Raw genomic sequence first — 20256 nt, 5'->3', positions numbered from 1 at the left:
AATTCAGCAGCGGCATACACCGGTACCCGACAATTTAGAACCGAAAGAATAGAGCTTCACACATAGATTAGATAGATATAAACATGTCAGCCACATATATACGAAGTACAGTGAAAGTGCTGCTTACTGTACTTGTCATTTAGCGTAAAGCATTTATCAAAAAAAATAATAGTGTTTTCATGCACCGTCTCTTTAAAAAAGCCGGCCGGCAATTCAGCAGCGGTACCCGACAATTTAGAATAGAAGGAATAGAGAATCACACATAGATTAGATAGATAGAAACATGTCAGTCACATATATATGAAGTACAGTGACAGTGTTGGTTACTGTACTTGTCATTTACTATTAAAATAAAGGATTTATTATTAAAAAAATTGGCGTGGGGTTCCCCTTAATTTTAGGCTCTAGCGGAGGTTAAGCAGATAGCTGGGGCAGATGTTTGAAGCCTGGGAAGGGGGTGATACCCACGGAGCTTCCCAGGCTACTAATATCAGCCCCCAGCTGAATACATAGCCTTTACTAGCTATTAAAATGGGGGACCCCCAAAAAAAATGACGTGGTGTCCCCCCTAATTTAATAGCTAGCAAAGGCTAGGCAGACAGCTGGGGGCTGATATTAATAGCCCAGGAAGGGAGCCATGAATATTGGCCCCCTCCCAGGCTAGAAACACCAGCCGTCAGCCGCCCCAGAAATGGCGCATTCATAGGATGCGCCAATTCTGGCACTTAGCCTCGCTCTTCCACGCTGCCCTGGTGCGGTGGCAGGGGGTAATAGGGCTGGGGTTGATGTCAGCTTATAATGCCAGCTGACATCAAGCCCAGGTTAGTAATGGAGAGGCGTCTATAAGACACCCCCATTACTAACCCCATAGTCAAAGTTAAAAAAAACACAAACACCCAGAATAAAGTCCTTTAATTGAAATAAAGACACAATTCTTTATTGTTCTAAATTAAACCATACTTACCGTCATGCCCATTCCAGCTGAAGCCAACGATCTCCTGTAATAAAAATAAAATAATAAAGCAACCTCATCCTTACCTTTCCATGGTTCCCACGACTGCTTCAGCTCTGCTACATCGAGATGACAGGCTGGACCGCAGCAGAACGCCGCCATCCAGCCTGTCATCCCGCAGACACTGAGAAGAGCAGGCTTGCTTGCGCTCCACATTGTCTCTCTGTGACGGCATAAAGATGAGCCGAGGTCATGTCCAATGAACTCGGCTCACCTCATGCACGTCACTTACAGCGTGGGAGAATTCTCACGCTGAAGCGCTGAGTGCAGGAGAATTTTCCCACGCTGTCAGTGAGGTGCATGAGGTGAGCTGAGTTCATTGGACATGAGCTCACCTCATGCACGTCACTGACAGCGTGGGAGAATTCTCCTGCATTCAGCACTTCAGCGTGAGAATTTTCCCACGCTGTCAGTGACGTGCATGAGGTGAGCTGAGTTCATTGGACATGAGCTCACCTCATGCACGTCACTGACAGCGTGGGAGAATTCTCCTGCACTCAGCACTTCAGCGTGAGAATTTTCCCACGCTGTCAGTGACGTGCATGAGGTGAGCCGAGTTCATTGGACATGACCTCGGCTCATCTTTATGCCGTCACAGCGAGACACTGAGGAGCGCAAGCATGCCTGCTCTTCTCACTGTCTGCGGCATGACAGGCTGGATGGCAGCGTTCTGCTGCGGTCCAGCCTGTCATCTCGATGTAGCAGAGCTGAAGCTGTCGTGGGAACCATGGAAAGGTAAGGATGAGGTTGGTTTATTATTTTTCTTTTATTGCAGGAGATCGTTGGCTTCAGCTGGAATGGGCCTGATGGTAAGTATAGTTTAATTTAGAACAATGAAGAATTGTGTGTTTATTTCAATTAAAGGACTTTATTCTGGGTGTTGTGTTTTTTTTAAATACTTTACTAGAAATTCATGGCGGTCATGTCTAATACTGGCGTGACCCCATGAATTTTGGGCTTGGGGCCAGCTGATAATGCCAAGCTGACCCTAACCCCTTTATTACCCAGTGAGCCACCGCACCAGGGCCCTGGATGAGTTGGGTACAGCGCCAGAAGATGGCGCTTCTATGAACGCGCCATTTTCCGGGGTGGCTGCGGACTGCAATTTGCAGCGGGGGGGGCCCAGAAAGCTTGGGCCTCCCTGCGCTGCAGATTCCAGCCCCCAGCTGCCTAGTTGTACCTGGCTGGACACAAAAATAGGGCGAAACCCCACGTATTTTTTTTTTAATTATTTCATGAAATTCATGAAATAATTAAGAAAAAAAGGCCTTCCCTATATTGTTGTGTCCGGCCAGGTACAAATAGTCAGCTGGTGGTTGGGGGCAGCCCGTTCCTGCCTGCTGTACCTGGCTGGACACAAATATAGTGCGAAGCCCCACTTCAATTTTTTTTAATTATTTCATGAAATTCATGAAATAATTAAGAAAAAAAGGCCTTCCCTATATTGTTGTGTCCGGCCAGGTACAAATAGGCAGCTGGTGGTTGGGGGCAGCCCATTCCTGCCTGCTGTACCTGGCTGGACACAAATATAGTGCGAAGCCCCACTTCAATTTTTTTAAATTATTTCAGGAAATTCATGAAATAATTAAAAAAAAATTGACGTGGGGCTTCGCACTATATTTGTGTCCAGTCAGGTGCAGCAGGCAGGAACGGGCTGCCCCCAACCACCAGCTGCCTATTTGTACCTGGCCGGACACAACAATATAGGGAAGCCCTTTTTTTCTTAATTATTTCATGAAATAATTTAAAGAAAATTGACGTGGGGCTTCGCCCTGTTTTTGTGTCCAGCCAGGTACAACTAGGCAGCTGGGGTCTGGAATCCGCAGCGCAGGGAGGCCCAAGCTTTCTGGGCCACCCCCGCTGCAAATTGCAGTCCGCAGCCACCCTGGAAAATGGCACGTTCATAGAAGCGCCATCTTCTGGCGCTGTACCCAACTCATCCAGGGCCCTGATGCGGTGGCTCACTGGGTAATAAAGGGGTTAGGGCCAGCTTGGCATTATCAGCTGGCCCTAAGCCCAAAATTCATGGGGTCACGCCAATATTAGACATGACCACCATGAATTTCTAGTAAAGTATTTAAAAAAAACACAACACCCAGAAAAAAGTCCTTTAATTGAAATAAACACACAATTCTTTATTGTTCTAAATTAAACCATACTTACCGTCACGCCCATTCCAGCTGAAGCCAACGATCTCCTGAAATAAAAGAAAAATAATAAAGCAACATAATCCTTACCTTTCCATGGTTCCCATGACAGCTTCAGCTCTGCTACATCGAGATGACAGGCTGGACCGCAGCAGAACGCTGCCATCCAGCCTGTCATCCCGCAGACACTGAGAAGCGCAGGCTTGCTTGCGCTCCACAGTGTCTCTCTGTGAGGGCATCCAGATGAGCCGAGTTAATGTCCAATGAACTCGGCTCACCTCATGCACGTCACTGACAGCGTGGGAAAATTCTCCTGCACTCAGCGCTTCAGCGTGGGAGAATTCTCACACTGAAGCGCTGAGTGCAGGAGAATTCTCCCACGCTGTCAGTGACGTGCAGGAGGTGAGCTGAGTTCATTGGACATGAGCTCACCTTATGCACGTCACTGACAGCGTGGGAGAATTCTCCTGCACTCAGCGCTTCAGCGTGAGAATTTTCCCACGCTGTCAGTGACGTGCATGAGGTGCGCCGAGTTCATTGGACATGAACTCGTCTCATCTTTATGCCGTCACAGCCAGACACTGCAGAGCGCAAGCATGCCTGCGCTTCTCAGTGTCTGCGGGATGACAGGCTGGATGGCAGCGTTCTGCTGCGGTCCAGCCTGTCATCTCGATGTAGCAGAGCTGAAGCTGTCGTGGGAACCATGGAAAGGTAAGGATGATGTTGCTTTATTATTTTTCTTTTATTGCAGGAGATCGTTGGCTTCAGCTGGAATGGGCGTGATGGTAAGTATGGTTTAATTTAGAACAATAAAGGATTGTGTCTTTATTTCAATTAAAGGACTTTATTCTGGGTGTTTGTGTTTTCTTTTAACTTTGACTATGGGGTTAGTAATGGGGGTGTCTTATAGACGCCTCTCCATTACTAACCTGGGCTTGATGTCAGCTGGCATTATAAGCTGACATCAACCCCAACCCGATTACCCCCTGCCACCGCTACAGGGCAGCGTGGAAGAGCGAGGCTAAGTGCCAGAATTGGCGCATCCTATGAATGCGCCATTTCTGGGGCGGCTGACGGCTGGTGTTTCTAGCCTGGGAGGGGGCCAATATTCATGGCTCCCTTCCTGGGCTATTAATATCAGCCCCCAGCTGTCTGCCTAGCCTTTGCTACCTATTAAATTAGGGGGGACCCCACGTCATTTTTTTGGGGGCGTCCCCCATTTTAATAGCTAGTAAAGGCTATGTATTCAGCTGGGGGCTCATATTAGTAGCCTGGGAAGCTCCGTGGGTATTACCCCCTTCCCAGGCTTCAAACATCTGCCCCAGCTGTCTGCTTAACCTCCGCTAGAGACTAAAATTAAGGGGAACCCCACGCCAATTTTTTTAAATAATAAATCCTTTATTTTAATACTAAATGACAAGTACAGTAACCAACACTATCACTGTACTTCATATATATGTGACTAACATGTTTCTATCTATCTAATCTATGTGTGAAGCTCTATTCTGTCTGTTATAAATTGTCGGGTACAGATGCTGAATTGCCGGCCGGCTTTTTTAAAGAGACGGTGCATGAAAAGACTAATATTTTTTTTAATAAATCCTTTACACTAAATGACAAGTACAGTAAGCAACATTGTCACTGTACTTCATATATATGTGACTGACATGTTTCTATCTATCTAATCTATGTGTGAGGCTCTATTCCTTCTTGTCTAAATTGTCGGGTACCGGTGTATGCCGCTGCTGAATTGCCGGCCGGCTTTTTTAAAGAAAGCGTCTTCTGAGCAGTTTGTCAGCTTTTGGACACCTTTGAAGGTGTTTTCTATGTGTTTCTATGTGTTTTTGTTTGCCTGCCATTGGTTTTAACGGTGTTCGACGGTGTTCTAAGGTGTTCGACGAACAGTTCGACGAACAGTTCCTCGAACATCCCGGTGTTCGACGAACCGAACCGAACACGAACACTACGGGGGTGGCTCAACACTAGTTAATGGTGTTAGGGATATGATGTGAGAAATCAGTTTTAGTGACACGGGACGGGACGTCTACACTCCTGACTTGGCTGACCCCTTTTCCACCCTTTTATGGATTGTCTGATGATGAATCTTTGTCACATCTCCCCAATTCAGTAGTTGGAAGTGAAATGCTACTCCGGTCAGACACCGCTGCGCTGACGCCCCTGATATGCCCCTCATCATTAGCTGGTGGAGAAATTCTATGGTGACTTGTGATCTGGCTTGTTCACATTGGTCAACCCGTCTGCCTGCTACTAGTCGTGTCCACTCTTCCCATGCCTTACCTTATGCTTGCCACGTCGACGGGGCAACTGACGCTCTGATTAATGGCATCAACTATTCGCCACTAGATCCCATAGGGAAGGTGGGCAACTGTTGTCCCGATGGGTGGGCATTGTGGAAGAGCTCTGTGAAAATCTGCCAATTGAATTGTTATAAAGCGTTAGCAGCAGCTTTAGACCCCTCAGCATAGTGGCTAGCGCGGACCCATACATTGTGTTTTAGGCACAGGAATGCTAGCATGGGTAGTAGGCCTAGCACTGGGAGAGACGATGATGCCATCTTATTAATGCAGTGCGCTAAGCTGGTGTTTTTTGTTATGAAGCGTATATTTTTGTAAGCCAGGAGCGCGCCCCATATTTCTATTGCTACCACTATTGAGAAGAAAAATTATTTTCAGGGCTAGATGCAGCGAAAAATTATTATTAATTGAAAAGCTGGTTGAGCTTGGTATAGATGGCCTAATACAATGAGACCCACACACTGCTAGAAGGCCAAATATTTTTTCAGAGTTAGATGCAGAAAAAAATTATATTCAGTTTGCAACCTGATGGAGGTCAGTATAGATGGACTAATAGAACAAGTCCCACACACTGTTAGAAGGCCAAATATTTTTTCAGAGGTAGATGCAGAAAAAAATTATATTCAGTTTGCAACCTGATGGAGGTCTGTATAGATGGATTAATAGAACAAGTCCCACACACTGTTAGAAGGCCAAATATTTTTTCAGAGGTAGATGCAGACAAAAAATCATTTTGAATTTGCAACCTGATGGAGGTCAGTATAGATGACTAATAGAACAAGTCCCACACACTGCTCGAAGGCCAAATATTTTTTCAGTGCTAGATGCAGAAAAAAATTATATTCAGTTTGCAACCTTATGGAGGTCAATATAGATGGACTAATAGAACAAGTCCCACACACAGCTAGAAGCCCAAATATTTTTTCAGAGGTAGATGCAGAAAAAAATTATATTCAGTTTGCAACCTGATGGAGGTCTGTATAGATGGATTAATAGAACAAGTCCCACACACAGCTAGAAGCCCAATATTTTTTCAGAGGTAGATGCAGAAAAAAATATATTCAGTTTGCAACCTGATGGAGGTCTGTATAGATGGATTAATAGAACAAGTCCCACACACAGCTAGAAGCCCAATATTTTTTCAGAGGTAGATGCAGAAAAAAATATATTCAGTTTGCAACCTGATGGAGGTCAGTATAGATGGACTAATAGAACAAGTCCCACACACTGCTAGAAGGCAAAACATTTTTTCAGAGCTAGATGCAGAAAAATATTATATTCAATTTGCAACCTGATGGAGGTCAGTATAGATGGACTAATAGAACAAGTCCCACACACAGCTAGAAGGCCAAATATTTTTTCAGAGGTAGATGCAGAAAAAAATTATATTCAGTTTGCAACTTTATGGAGGTCAGTATAGATGGACTAATAGAACAAGTCCCACACACAGCTAGAAGCCCAAATATTTTTTCAGAGGTAGATGCAGAAAAAAATTATATTCAGTTTGCAACCTGATGGAGGTCTGTATAGATGGATTAATAGAACAAGTCCCACACACAGCTAGAAGCCCAATATTTTTTCAGAGGTAGATGCAGAAAAAAATATATTCAGTTTGCAACCTGATGGAGGTCTGTATAGATGGATTAATAGAACAAGTCCCACACACAGCTAGAAGCCCAATATTTTTTCAGAGGTAGATGCAGAAAAAAATATTTTCAGTTTGCAACCTGATGGAAGTCTGTATAGATGGATTAATAGAACAAGTCCCACACACAGCTAGAAGCCCAATATTTTTTCAGAGGTAGATGCAGAAAAAAATATATTCAGTTTGCAACCTGATGGAGGTCTGTATAGATGGATTAATAGAACAAGTCCCACACACAGCTAGAAGCCCAATATTTTTTCAGAGGTAGATGCAGAAAAAAATATATTCAGTTTGCAACCTGATGGAGGTCTGTATAGATGGATTAATAGAACAAGTCCCACACACAGCTAGAAGCCCAATATTTTTTCAGAGGTAGATGCAGAAAAAAATATATTCAGTTTGCAACCTGATGGAGGTCTGTATATATGGATTAATAGAACAAGTCCCACACACAGCTAGAAGCCCAATATTTTTTCAGAGCTAGATGCAGAAAAAAATTATATTCAATTTGCAACCTGATGGAGGTCAGTATAGATGGACTAATAGAATGATGCTATGCCCAAAAGATTTTACTTCACTAGGTGCAGTAAAAAAAATTGGTATTCTATACACAGGTGGTATATCTTGCAACACAGATACTCTACTCCACTGACTAACACACTCTGCAATAGGCCAAAAAGGATTAGCTTTGCTAGATTCAGCCAAATGCTGTGAAAAAAACTTGCACAGCACTGGCACAGACCTGCCTGGCAAAAACTGATAGGAACTGATGTAACCTAGTCCTGAAAAGGACTCCAATTACAATTAGTCTTTACTCCCACAATCTATCTATTTAAGACCACAGACCTGCCTGATAAAAGTCGTAGGAAATACTGTAACCTAGTCCTTAAAAGGACTGCAATCACAACTATTCCCTACTCCCAAGCTATCTGTAGATTTGTGCGAAAATTGGCTTGAAATTAACAAGGTATAGCGCACACAGCAACAGCGGTGCCGTCTAACACGCAGCTGCAGCAGTGAGAAAATGGTGGCGACGGGGAAAATGGCTTGGTCTTATAGGGCAAGGACATGTGACATACACTGTCAATGACACATGCCCTTGCTTGTGTGAAAAAAAGCACTTCGCCCCGTGTGTGCGCTGCTGATAGGCTGACAGATTGCACCTCCCCACTGCAAATGCGGGAAAGAGAAAAAAAAATGGAGATCTTCATTGTTCCTGCAGAGATCCATCCCCTGCCCCTCCCCCCAGCCCGCTGTACACTCAAACTGCGTATTAACATTAATTTTCATCATTACTGAGAAAAAATCCAGTTATGATTTTGGTGCACGAACAGTTATCGAACATAACCTCGAACAGCCGAATTTTTCTCAAATTGTTCGTGTTCGCCGAACGGCTCGAACACCGCGCAAAACAGCTCGAATTTGAGATTGGCGAACATTTCGAGTAGAACAACGCTCATCTCTAGACACAACGCCCCACTCAGAGCCGCTGAGCTCACTGATCGGCTGCAGCGGTGTCGACGGAACGTCAGCTTCACGGCCAATACCACAGGCCGGGAGCAGAGGCGAGACTCACCGGTAGACCCGGGTAGGGTGAGCAGAGCACGGTTAGTTGCTTTCTAATAGCCTGCAGCCGGGGATTAACTTTTAATGAAAGGGAACAATCCCTTTGACTGTCTGCAGCGCGCCACACCTAGGAAGTGCACTCTCACACACAAGCCAGCATGCACACGTGCTCGCACGTGACAACACTCCCTATCTGCCCCTACAACCTCTCCGTCACCATGCGTCAGAATCTCCAGCCTGTTTTATGATTTCAGGGCCCTAGCAGGAATCACCCCCCCCTCCCCAATTCCTTCCTTGCCTTCCTTGCACTGAGGTTAGCTCTTTGTCAGTCGTCTGGCTTGGTTACACAAGCTTCTTTGCAGAGAAACATGTTACTTCTGCTGGCCCTCGCTAGGTGGCCGGCATCCAAAACCTTCCCTGGGCACCTGCTGAAAGCCTGGCCCCTTCACGGCCCCGGGTGCTTTTAACGCCATCATTTCCACACGGCGAGCTGCGGAGTCAATAAGCACTCCTAGCCGTGGCAAGGAGCTCGGTGTCAGGCCTGCGTGAAGGAGGCGGGCTAGCGTACTTAGCTGCCAACTGGCTCAGAGGCCTTGGGGCTTCCATCATCTAAGTTACTTAAGGTCGGTGTCCGGCAAGGCACCGTTCCATGCTAGCCGAGCTGGGCAGTAGGGCAAAACGTCATCAAAATGGTCTACAGCACCCGGTGTTCCCAGGAGGTATCCCATCCAAGTACTGTTCGAGCCCAGCCCTGCTTTGCTTCCGAGATCAGATGAGATCAGGAATATCCAAGGTGGTATGGCCAGTAGACGCTGCTCGATTCATCGCCCGGCCAGCCTTTCTCAGGATCGCTTGGTGGCGAGCAATCTGGCCGTGACGGGGCGGGCTCCGAAGGGTCCATGCAAAGGCTGTCCCGTCCCTACAGGTGTGGTTTGTTTAGCAGTGATTCACCCGCAGCATCAGGTGTCTTCAAAAATGTCTCGGCGCAGGGTCTCCTGCAGGCTAAACCCTTCATCGCGGTAATGTGACAGAAAGAGCAAGCTGGACCCGTAACGTGGCGGTGGAGCGATACATCCAGGGGTGAATGAACGAAGAGGGTGAATGGTTGCCAGTGACTTTGAGCTGCTCTTCAGGGGGGAGGGTCGTGTTGCCTGCAAAGGTCTTCTGCTTGGGGTTACCGGTGGTTGCCTCCAGCCACCCGGGAGACGCTGGTCCTGGTGAAAAGGAGCCTAGTATTAAAAGTAAAGAAGCAACAATGCTGGAGGCCCACGGTGATCAGAAGGATGCTGGTATTTTGCAGAGATGAAATAGCGCAAGAGAGAAAGCAAATGAAAAAAAGAAAAGAGAATGAATGTGTGCACTTGTGAAAGGGAATGGAAAAAAGGCATAGAAGAGAGTGCCCCCTGCTTGTGGAAGGAAGGAATGAAAAAGCAAAAGCCTATAGCACCTGGTATTCCCAGGTGGTCTCCCATCCAAGTAATAACCAGGCCCAACCCTGCTTAGCTTCCAAGATCAGACGAGATAAGGCGTGTTCAGGGTGGTGTGGCCGTAGGTGGAGACAAGCCTCTCACTTGCTGCTTTTCTACTTTGACGTCTGGCTGCCGGCTGCCCTTTCCAGTGCTCAGCAAGACCAGGTCCTTTTTTGCTTTCCCTTTTCTTCAATTTTTTTGCTGGCTTCCTTAAAAGGTCTTGTAGACAGAATTCCCCACTCAGAGCCGCTGAGCTCACTGATCGGCTGCAGCGCTGTCGACGGAACGTCAGCTTCACGGCCAATGCCACAGGCCGAGAGCAGAGGCGAGACTCACCGGTAGACCCGGGTAGGGTGAGAAGAGCGCGGTTAGTTCCTTTCTAATAGCCTGCAGCCGGGGATTAACTTTTAATGAAAGGGAACAATCCCTTTGACTGTCTGCAGCACGCCACACCTAGGAAGCGCACTCTCACACACAAGCCAGCATGCACACGTGCTCGCACGTGACAACACCCCCTATCTGCCCCTACAACCTCTCCGTCACCATGCGTCAGACTCTCCTGCCTGTTTTATGATTTCAGGGCCCTAGCAGGAATCACCACCCCTCCCCAATTCCTTCCTCACCTTCCTTGCCTTCCTTTCACTGAGGTTAGCTCTTTATCAGCCGTCTGGCTTGGTTACACAAGCTTCTTTGCAGAGAAACATGTTACTTCTGCTGGACCTCGGTAGGCAGCCGGCATCCAAAACCTTCCCTGGGCACCTGCTGAAATCCTGGCCCCTTCACGGCCCCGGTGCTTTTAATGCCATCATTTCCACACGGCGAGCTGTGGAGTCAATAAGCACTCCTAGCCGTGGCAAGCAGCTCGGTGAAGGCGGCGGAGTAGCGTACTTAGCTGCCAACTGGCTCAGAGGCCTTGGGGCTTCCATCATCTAAGTTACTTAAGGTCGTTGTCCGGCAAGGCGCCGTTCCATGCTAGCCGAGCTGGGCAGTAGGGCAAAACGTCATCAAAATGGTCCACAGCACCCGGTGTTCCCAGGAGGTCTCCCATTCAAGTATTGTCTGAGCCCAGCCCTGCTTTGCTTCCTAGATCAGACGAGATAGGGCGTATCCAAGGTGGTATGGCCAGTAGACGCTGCTCGATCCATCGCCCGGCCAGCCTTTCTCAGGATCGCTTGATGGCGAGCAATCTGGCCGTGACGGGGCGGGCTCCGAAGGGTCCATGCAAAGGCTGTGCCGTCCCTACAGGTGTGGTTTGTTTAGCAGTGATTCACCCGCCGCATCAGGTGTCTTCAAAAATGTCTCGGCGCAGGGTCTCCTGCAGGCTAAACCCTTCATCGCGGTAATGTGACAGAAAGAGCAAGCTGGACCCGTAACTTGGGGGCGGAGCGAGACGTCCAGGGGTGAATGAAGGAAGAGGGTGAGATGGTTGCCAGTGACTTTGAGCTGCTCTTCAGGGGGGAGGGTCGTGTTGCCTGCAAAGGTCTTCTGCTTGGGGTTACCGGTGGTTGCCTCCAGCCACCCGGGAGACGCTGGTCCTGGTGAAAAGGAGCCTAGTATTAAAAGTAAATAAGCAACAATGCTGGAGGCCCACGGTGATCAGAAGGATGCTGGTATTTTGCAGAGATGAAATAGCGCAAGAGAGAAAGCAAATGAAAAAAAGAAAAGAGAATGAATGTGTGCACTTGTGAAAGGGAATGGAAAAAAGGCATAGAAGAGAGTGCCCCCTGCTGGTGGAAGGAAGGAATACACAAAAGCCTACAGCACCTGGCATTCCCAGGCGGTCTCTGTTAAATGGTTAATTATGGAAATTCATTTGGAATGTTAATCGATAATCATTTTTCTGAGTTCTATGCCTCAGCCATCGTGTCTAGTTGACATGCGCTATTTGTGTGTGTATTTTTGGTTCACTACCATATGTAGAACAGGTGTCCATACGACTGGCTATAAAAGCCCATGGTACAGAAAGGGGGGGGCTCTCTTGCTCTACCCACCCCACAAGACACAGAATCTTCATGCTGAGAAGCAGATGACATGTAGGCCTGGACACATGCTGGACAAAGACATGATTTACCAGCCAGGATCCAAGGAAAGATGGGTGAATCTCAACTTAAGCTAATTATGGGCAAATGGACAATTACTTTATAACTAATTATTGTATGTACCTGCTGCAATCTGATTCTTTTTAATGGACAATCCAAGAATAAATAGATACATTTTTTATAAGAATATCGTGATATTGATACTTTGAGAAGTCCTCAGTAGAAAAAAATAATACAGGAAGAGTATTATTTTACAATGGTGAGCCAACCAGTCCTGTTTTTTTGTTTTTTTAAATTAAGTAAGTGAATTTCTTCCGTGAACAAGGGGGGAGTCCTGACGAGCTGAACAGCTGTTGTTCACGTGTCAGTAAATTCACTAGTTTGTCACGAGAAGCAGAAAGGACCTACAGACTGAGGAAAGACAGGAAGCAGAGGTACTAACAAGGAACAGAATCACACAGGAAAAGAATCAGACGAACTGAAGACAGGACGTGCTGATAAAGAGAAGCCAAGGAATCTTAAGGTAAGCAAAATATGGATATAATTTCTTCTTTTGCTAAACAAAGTAATATTAATTTCAAAGTTAATGTAGGAGATGACATAGAAGTTTTGTGGCTCAGTTTATACAAAGAATGTGAATTGCAGAATTTACAGTTAACTTTTAAATTGGTAAATAGAGACAAACAGAAATTGAGAAATATTCTACATTTGGTAGATTTTTTTCATAGTCTTGTGTTAGAGATTTCTAAGCAGGAAAATAGTGTAGAAGTGTCAGACGGTGATACTGATTCTGACTGTAATGTGGAAAATGAACAAGAAGTAAGACACGTGTCTGTAACTGAAGGTGACCTTGGGTCTGACCAAGACACGGACATACAGAAACCTGACATGGGAGGAGACATGACTGACATACGAGAAACCGACATACTAGGTGATGTGGGAGGAGACGTGAGTGACGTAGGAGGAACGGACGTACAAGCGCCACTAAAAATATCAGAGAATTCTGGAATTACCCAGGCTCAACTCCAAATTAAAATGAGGAAAAATTTGCTGAAATTATACAAAATCATGCCAAAATATGATGTCAAAATCCATGCCTGTAGAAATTCAGAGACATTTGATAAATTCTCTGATAAGTTTGATATATCCAATGAGGAGAGGAATCAATTATTTAAAATATGGATTCCTGTGACATTGTCCAGACGTTTACATTTAATTCCCTGTGAAAATGACTCTCCTAATGGATGGGAAAATGATTCGGACAGATTAAGATATTTGATTTATTGTGTCACAAAGGATTTTCCCAACTTAGAAGACCTGCAGAAACTAAGGATTGGTAGGAAGGAATGTACATATACATTCATGTCCATATTTGAACGGTTGTACAAAGCTCTCATCAAAAATGGAAAAGTACAACATATGATAACAACTTTTGTACAAAAATTCAAATTCCTAAATTCAGTTTCCCAACTTATGGCATCACAAAAAAATTCATTATTTGAATGTGCGCAGATGCTGGATTTTGTTAGAAAACATGAGAATCGTGAAAAGAAAATAAATCAAGCTAAATTTATAAAACCAGGAAAGGTAAAATCTTACCAAAAGCCAATATCAAACTCTCCTAGACTGAGTCATCCCCATAGTGAACTCTATCAAATACGCAGAAGATTTCATATATGTTATAAGCCATATCAGCCCGTGCGAAGATCCATCTCTCCACAGAATGAGTTAATTCTCAGTCAGAACTGTGATTCTCTAAAAAGGAAAATGGCTGAAACTGATGGACAGAGACAGGTGAGACGACCAACTCACAGTGACGTCATGGAATGTGGACAGAAGAACAGGCAGTTCTCTGAGGTTTTTGAAGGATAGAAAAATGTCTTTCCTAAATAGGGCGTTCCTGGAGATATTTGAGAGAGACAGAAGATTTGCTTTAGGGAGTGGCTAAGGAAAAACTGTAATTATAATGTTGTATCAAAATGTAATACAATGTCTCAATATTTATTTATAATCTTATACAGTAAAATTGTAGTTACATAGTTTCTAATAGCTCATATATACATATATATATATATATATACACTTGTCTAAGTAGAGATTGCGTATAATTGTATTTATATATACGTTTATAAAATATATATATATATTAATTAATAAATTAGAACTTCATATATATAAATTTAAGTAGCAATATTTTGAATTACATTAGAACCAACCAATATATGTATAAGATATTTAAATAATTCTGTTTCTGTATGAATTTGATATTTAATTTAATTTTCTTATATTTCCTTAGAGTTTTCATTCCATAGCAGGATTTGATCAAAGAACTCTAAAATGGATTTATTTCTTTATTCACACAGGAAGTGAAAAAATTGCATGATTTTATGTGTATAACATTTTAAAATAATAACAATATATCTAGTTGTACTATAACATATATGTAATACTTATTAATTCTTTTGTGCTGCTAATATTTTCTGTGCATGAAGTGTTCGTGCAAATTAAAGTAGCTTTACAGCATGACGTGTGACAGCTGCGGCCTTTGAACTTTGAGCTAATAGTATACGATCCCATTCATTCTATTTTCAACTGATGTAACTTAAGACCGGGCAGCCAGTGAAAAAAGAATCTAAGACAAGAGTTTTTTCAAGTGTCTGAAATTCCAGTGACTTACTCTCATATTATATAATATGTACTTGGGGAATATTCAAAGAAAAATAAAGATATTCAATTGATATGGCAATGCGCATTAATAAATTGTGATACAACAATTTTGGGTTAAATATATATATATATCTAAAACTTCATATGTGGAATGTTTGAGTTGAACAGATCTGTGAATGTCAGAGTGAAGGTGACAGATGAGTAAATCAGCAGCTGCTAAGTGTGATTGATGTGACAGAGGCCTCGTATGTTTGTATGTTTGAAAAAAAAAAAATGTTTCTTTATGTGAAGGTACAAAAATATATTTAATTCTGAGGAAATTATAATACATAATTAGGTATTATCTACATATATATATTTCTATATTTCTTTAATAATTATTATTTCTTGATTTAACTAATAGTGGATAAGGGCAACCACACATCAAAATGGTTTACAAAGCAAATTTATATTTAGAATAATTTTCCACATGATAATATTCTTGAATAACTATAATATTATTTTTAATGGTTACCTAAATAGGTACACACCTCTCTTTAGTCAAATCTATGCTACTCATCGATATGAAATTTATGCACAATATTTCTAGAAGAATAATTATTTTTAATTTGGTTCTGATATATACATAAATTTTATAAAATAATATTTTTGGTATTAAGGGGAAAAATGTCTTTTTGATCCTGATTACATAATCACTTTTGATCAATACTTATTTTCCACACATTTTAATAAAGAAGAAATAATAATAAGGTACTATGGTATAATTAAGAAGGGTATTACATGCAAAGTTGCATAATTTAATATTTTTTGGTGGTACAAGGTTATGACAAATATGAAATCATCCAGATAATGGAGATATAAGGGTATTTTTTATGGAGAATATAATTACTCTGCATTTGTTATTAAAATTTAAAGGCCTTATTTTTATTTTTATTCTTATTTTTACTCTTAATTTTATTTTTAATTTTTAAAATTTTATTCTTACTTTATACTTCTTATTTTTCTATTTTTTCATTTTTTAATTCTCATTTGATTTTATTTGAGTTCAATATCTCAATTGAGAAAACACATTAATATTTAATAAAGTAATGTCTAATACAAGAGTATTGCTTCATTAAATATATATTGCTAAGGAAAAAAATGTTTACATTTTCTGAGTAAACACAACAATTCATTCATTCATTTATTCATTCATTCATTCATTCATACATTCATATATTTATTCATTTTGGTTCAGGAGTATACATTCTTTGATATTATTGGTTTAATAAAGATATAAAAACTTGTTTTTTCAAAATACACTGACACCTATGGGTTGGAAAAGGTAATTACACCTATGACATAAAAATGTTCTATCATATGGAGAACTTGATTGATAATGAATTATTATCTATTATTGTTTATTATTCCAAACATAATTTATTTTAATATTTTGATAATAATTAGATGGATATTACTGATTGCTATGGTACGCTGTGATATTATAGGTTAGGAAAAACTGACAGATTTGGTATCAGATTAGGGAATGAAGACTTCAATCAAGACATCGCAATTATGAATTCTATCTTAATAAAGACTTTTAATTTTTATAAATCAAAGAGATTCTCAAAAGTTACAAGAAGAAGCAACTGATATCCGGACGTCTCAGAAGGTAACAGGTGTGAATGCTGAGTGTTATAATAGACTGTGTCCATTACATACAATACAATTCACACCACTGATCACCAGGACGGCAGAGGACGATGATCCTATATGTACTGTGTTGTGTTCAAGTTTCATCACGTTCCAGTGGTTTCTTATCACCTGCAACGCTTCAATGAAAGCTGGTGAACAGGTAACACCTGGCATATGTGTCCTGTATATAAAGGACTGAGTACTGGTTATGGTGCTATATAAAGCAGGAAAGTGTCAAGTTAACCCTTGCTTTACTGACCAAAGATGTCACATCTATTCCAAAAGTGACACGAGACCAGTGCGGACACACGGAAGATTCCAAAGACGATCCAACGTAAGTCCAGGTGACACTGCACAGATATTAAAGCTACATTTCATCCATGGACTTTGTTTTCTTATCAACTGACACACATGATCTTTCTAATAAAGAGTACAGTTTATGGACTGAACAATAATGAACACAATTATGGACTGTACAATATCTACATGCTGTAATTTATTTCAAAGGAGTTTTCATCTAAAGACTGTGTTATAAAAGAACCAAGAAGAAGACGAGACGACGACCCGATGACATCAGATGATGACGATTGAACCCGCGATTGCTTCAATTTAGATATAGGGAAGTATAATTATACATATTAAATGAATATTAGTCACGGCTTACCATAACATGAATTCACATCATTATATAACAATAATCCAATATTGATACTATTATTACTATTATTATTATTATTATGGAAATGTATTCATATTGTCAAGGAAGAAGGAAAGAAAAAATGATTGATGAATGTATCTTCTTTTGAGATTTTTCAGTTAAAGTCCTTTTATTCTCAAAAAAGGGGGAAATGTTAAATGGTTAATTATGGAAATTAATTTGGAATGTTAATCGATAATCATTTTTCTGAGTTCTATGCCTCAGCCATCGTGTCTAGTTGACATGCGTTATTTGTGTGTGTATTTTTGGTTCACTACCATATGTAGAACAGGTGTGCCATACGACTGGCTATAAAAGCCCATGGTACAGAAAGGGGGGGCTCTCTTGCTCTGCCCACCCCACAAGACACAGAATCTTCATGCTGAGAAGCAGATGACATGTAGGCCTGGACACATGCTGGACAAAGACATGATTTACCAGCCAGGATCCAAGGAAAGATGGGTGAATCTCAACAAGCTAATTATGGACAATTGGACAATTACTTTATAACTAATTATTGTATGTACCTGCTGCAATCTGATTCTTTTTAATGGACAATCCAAGAATAAATAGATACATTTTTTTATAAGAATATCGTGATATTGATACTTTGAGAAGTCCTCAGTAGAAAAAAATAATACAGGAAGAGTATTATTTTACAATGGTGAGCCAGCCAGTCCTGTTCTTTTGTTTTTTAAATTAAGTAAGTGAATTTCTTCCGTGAACAAGGGGGAGTCCTGACGAGCTGAACAGCTGTTGTTCACGTGTCAGTAAATTCACTAGTTTGTCACGAGAAGCAGAAAGGACCTACAGACTGAGGAAAGACAGGAAGCAGAGGTACTAACAAGGAACAGAATCACACAGGAAAAGAATCAGACGAACTGAAGACAGGACGTGCTGATAAAGAGAAGCCAAGGAATCTTAAGGTAAGCAAAATATGGATATAATTTCTTCTTTTGCTAAACAAAGTAATATTAATTTCAAAGTTAATGTAGGAGATGACATAGAAGTTTTGTGGCTCAGTTTATACAAAGAATGTGAATTGCAGAATTTACAGTTAACTTCTAAATTGGTAAATAGAGACAAACAGAAATTGAGAAATATTCTACATTTGGTAGATTTTTTTCATAGTCTTGTGTTAGAGATTTCTAAGCAGGAAAATAGTGCAGAAGTGTCAGACGGTGATACTGATTCTGACTGTAATGTGGAAAATGAACAAGAAGTAAGACACGTGTCTGTAACTGAAGGTGACCTTGGGTCTGACCAAGAGACGGACATACAGAAACCTGACATGGGAGGAGACATGACTGACATACGAGAAACCGACATAATAGGTGATGTGGGAGGAGACGTGAGTGACGTATGAGGAACGGACGTACAAGAGCCACTAAAAATATCAGAGAATTCTGGAATTACCCAGGCTCAACTCCAAATTAAAATGAGGAAAAATTTGCTGAAATTATACAAAATCATGCCAAAATATGATGTCAAAATCCATGCCTGTAGAAATTCAGAGACATTTGATAAATTCTCTGATAAGTTTGATTTATCCAATGAGGAGAGGAATCAATTATTTAAAATATGGATTCCTGTGACATTGTCCAGACGTTTACATTTAATGCCCTGTGAAAATGACTCTCCTAATGGATGGGAAAATGATTCGGACAGATTAAGATATTTGATTTATTGTGTCACAAAGGATTTTCCTAACATAGAAGATCTGCAGAAACTAAGGATTGGTAGGAAGGAATGCACATATACATTCATGTCCATATTTGAACGGTTGTACAAAGCTCTCATCAAAAATGGAAAAGTACAACATATGATAACAACTTTCGTACAAAAATTCAAATTCCTAAATTCAGTTTCCCAAGTTATGGCATCACAAAAAAATTCATTATTTGAATGTGCGCAGATGCTGGATTCTGTTAGAAAACATGAGAATCGTGAAAAGAAAATAAATCAAGCTAAATTTATAAAACCAGGAAAGGTAAAATCTTACCAAAAACCAATATCAAACTCTCCTAGACTGAGTCATCCCCATAGTGAACTCTATCAAATAAGCAGAAGATTTCATATATGTTATAAGCCATATCAGCCAGTGCAAAGATCCATCTCTCCGCAGAATGAGTTAATTCTCAGTCAGAACTTTGATTCTCTAAAAAGGAAAATGGCTGAAACTGATGGACAGAGACAGGTGAGACGACCAACTCACAGTGACGTCATGGAATGTGGACAGAAGAACAGGCAGTTCTCTGAGGTTTTGAAGGATAGAAAAATGTCTTTCCTAAATAGGGCGTTCCTGGAGATATTTGAGAGAGACAGAAGATTTGCTTTAGGGAGTGGCTAAGGAAAAACTGTAATTATAATGTTGTATCAAAATGTAATACAATGTCTCAATATTTATTTATAATCTTATACAATAAATTGTAGTTCGTTTCTAATAGTTCATATATATATATATATATATATATATATATATACACTTGTCTAAGTAGAGATTGCGTATAATTGTATTTATATATACGTTTATAAAATATATATATATATATTAATTAATAAATTAGAACTTCATATATATAAATTTAAGTAGCAATATTTTGAATTACATTAGAACCAACCAATATATGTATAAGATATTTAAATAATTCTGTTTCTGTATGAATTTGATATTTAATTTTATTTTCTTATATTTCCTTAGAGTTTTCATTCCAAAGCAGGATTTGATCAAAGAACTCTAAAATGGATTTATTTCTTTATTCACACAGGAAGTGAAAAAATTGCATGATTTTATGTGTATAACATTTTAAAATAATAACAATATATCTAGTTGAACTATAATATATATGTAATACTTATTAATTCTTTTGTGTTGCTAATATTTTCTGTGCATGAAGTGTTCGTGCAAATTAAAGTAGCTTTACAGCATGACGTGTGACAGCTGCGGCCTTTGAACTTTGAGCTAATAGTATAGGATCCCATTTATTATATTTTCAACTGATGTAACTTAAGACCGGGCAGCCAG

The 20256-nt window shown here is 41.1% G+C and overlaps 3 pseudogenes; all 3 read right to left on the bottom strand.

Annotated features, from left to right (window-relative positions):
• Positions 1–9376: 9376 nt before the first annotated feature.
• On the bottom strand, positions 9377–9496 carry LOC141267713 (5S ribosomal RNA; annotated as a pseudogene).
• A 624-nt stretch (positions 9497–10120) lies between these two features.
• LOC141267454 (5S ribosomal RNA) lies at positions 10121–10239 on the bottom strand (annotated as a pseudogene).
• A 926-nt stretch (positions 10240–11165) lies between these two features.
• On the bottom strand, positions 11166–11285 carry LOC141269167 (5S ribosomal RNA; annotated as a pseudogene).
• Positions 11286–20256: the final 8971 nt, after the last annotated feature.

This window comes from Phyllobates terribilis, unplaced genomic scaffold, assembly GCF_046119375.1.
Source record: "Phyllobates terribilis strain yellow unplaced genomic scaffold, ASM4611937v1 Scaffold_4__5_contigs__length_816908805, whole genome shotgun sequence".
Taxonomy (NCBI): domain Eukaryota; kingdom Metazoa; phylum Chordata; class Amphibia; order Anura; family Dendrobatidae; genus Phyllobates; species Phyllobates terribilis.
This window is presented reverse-complemented; position numbering and strand designations above follow the sequence as displayed.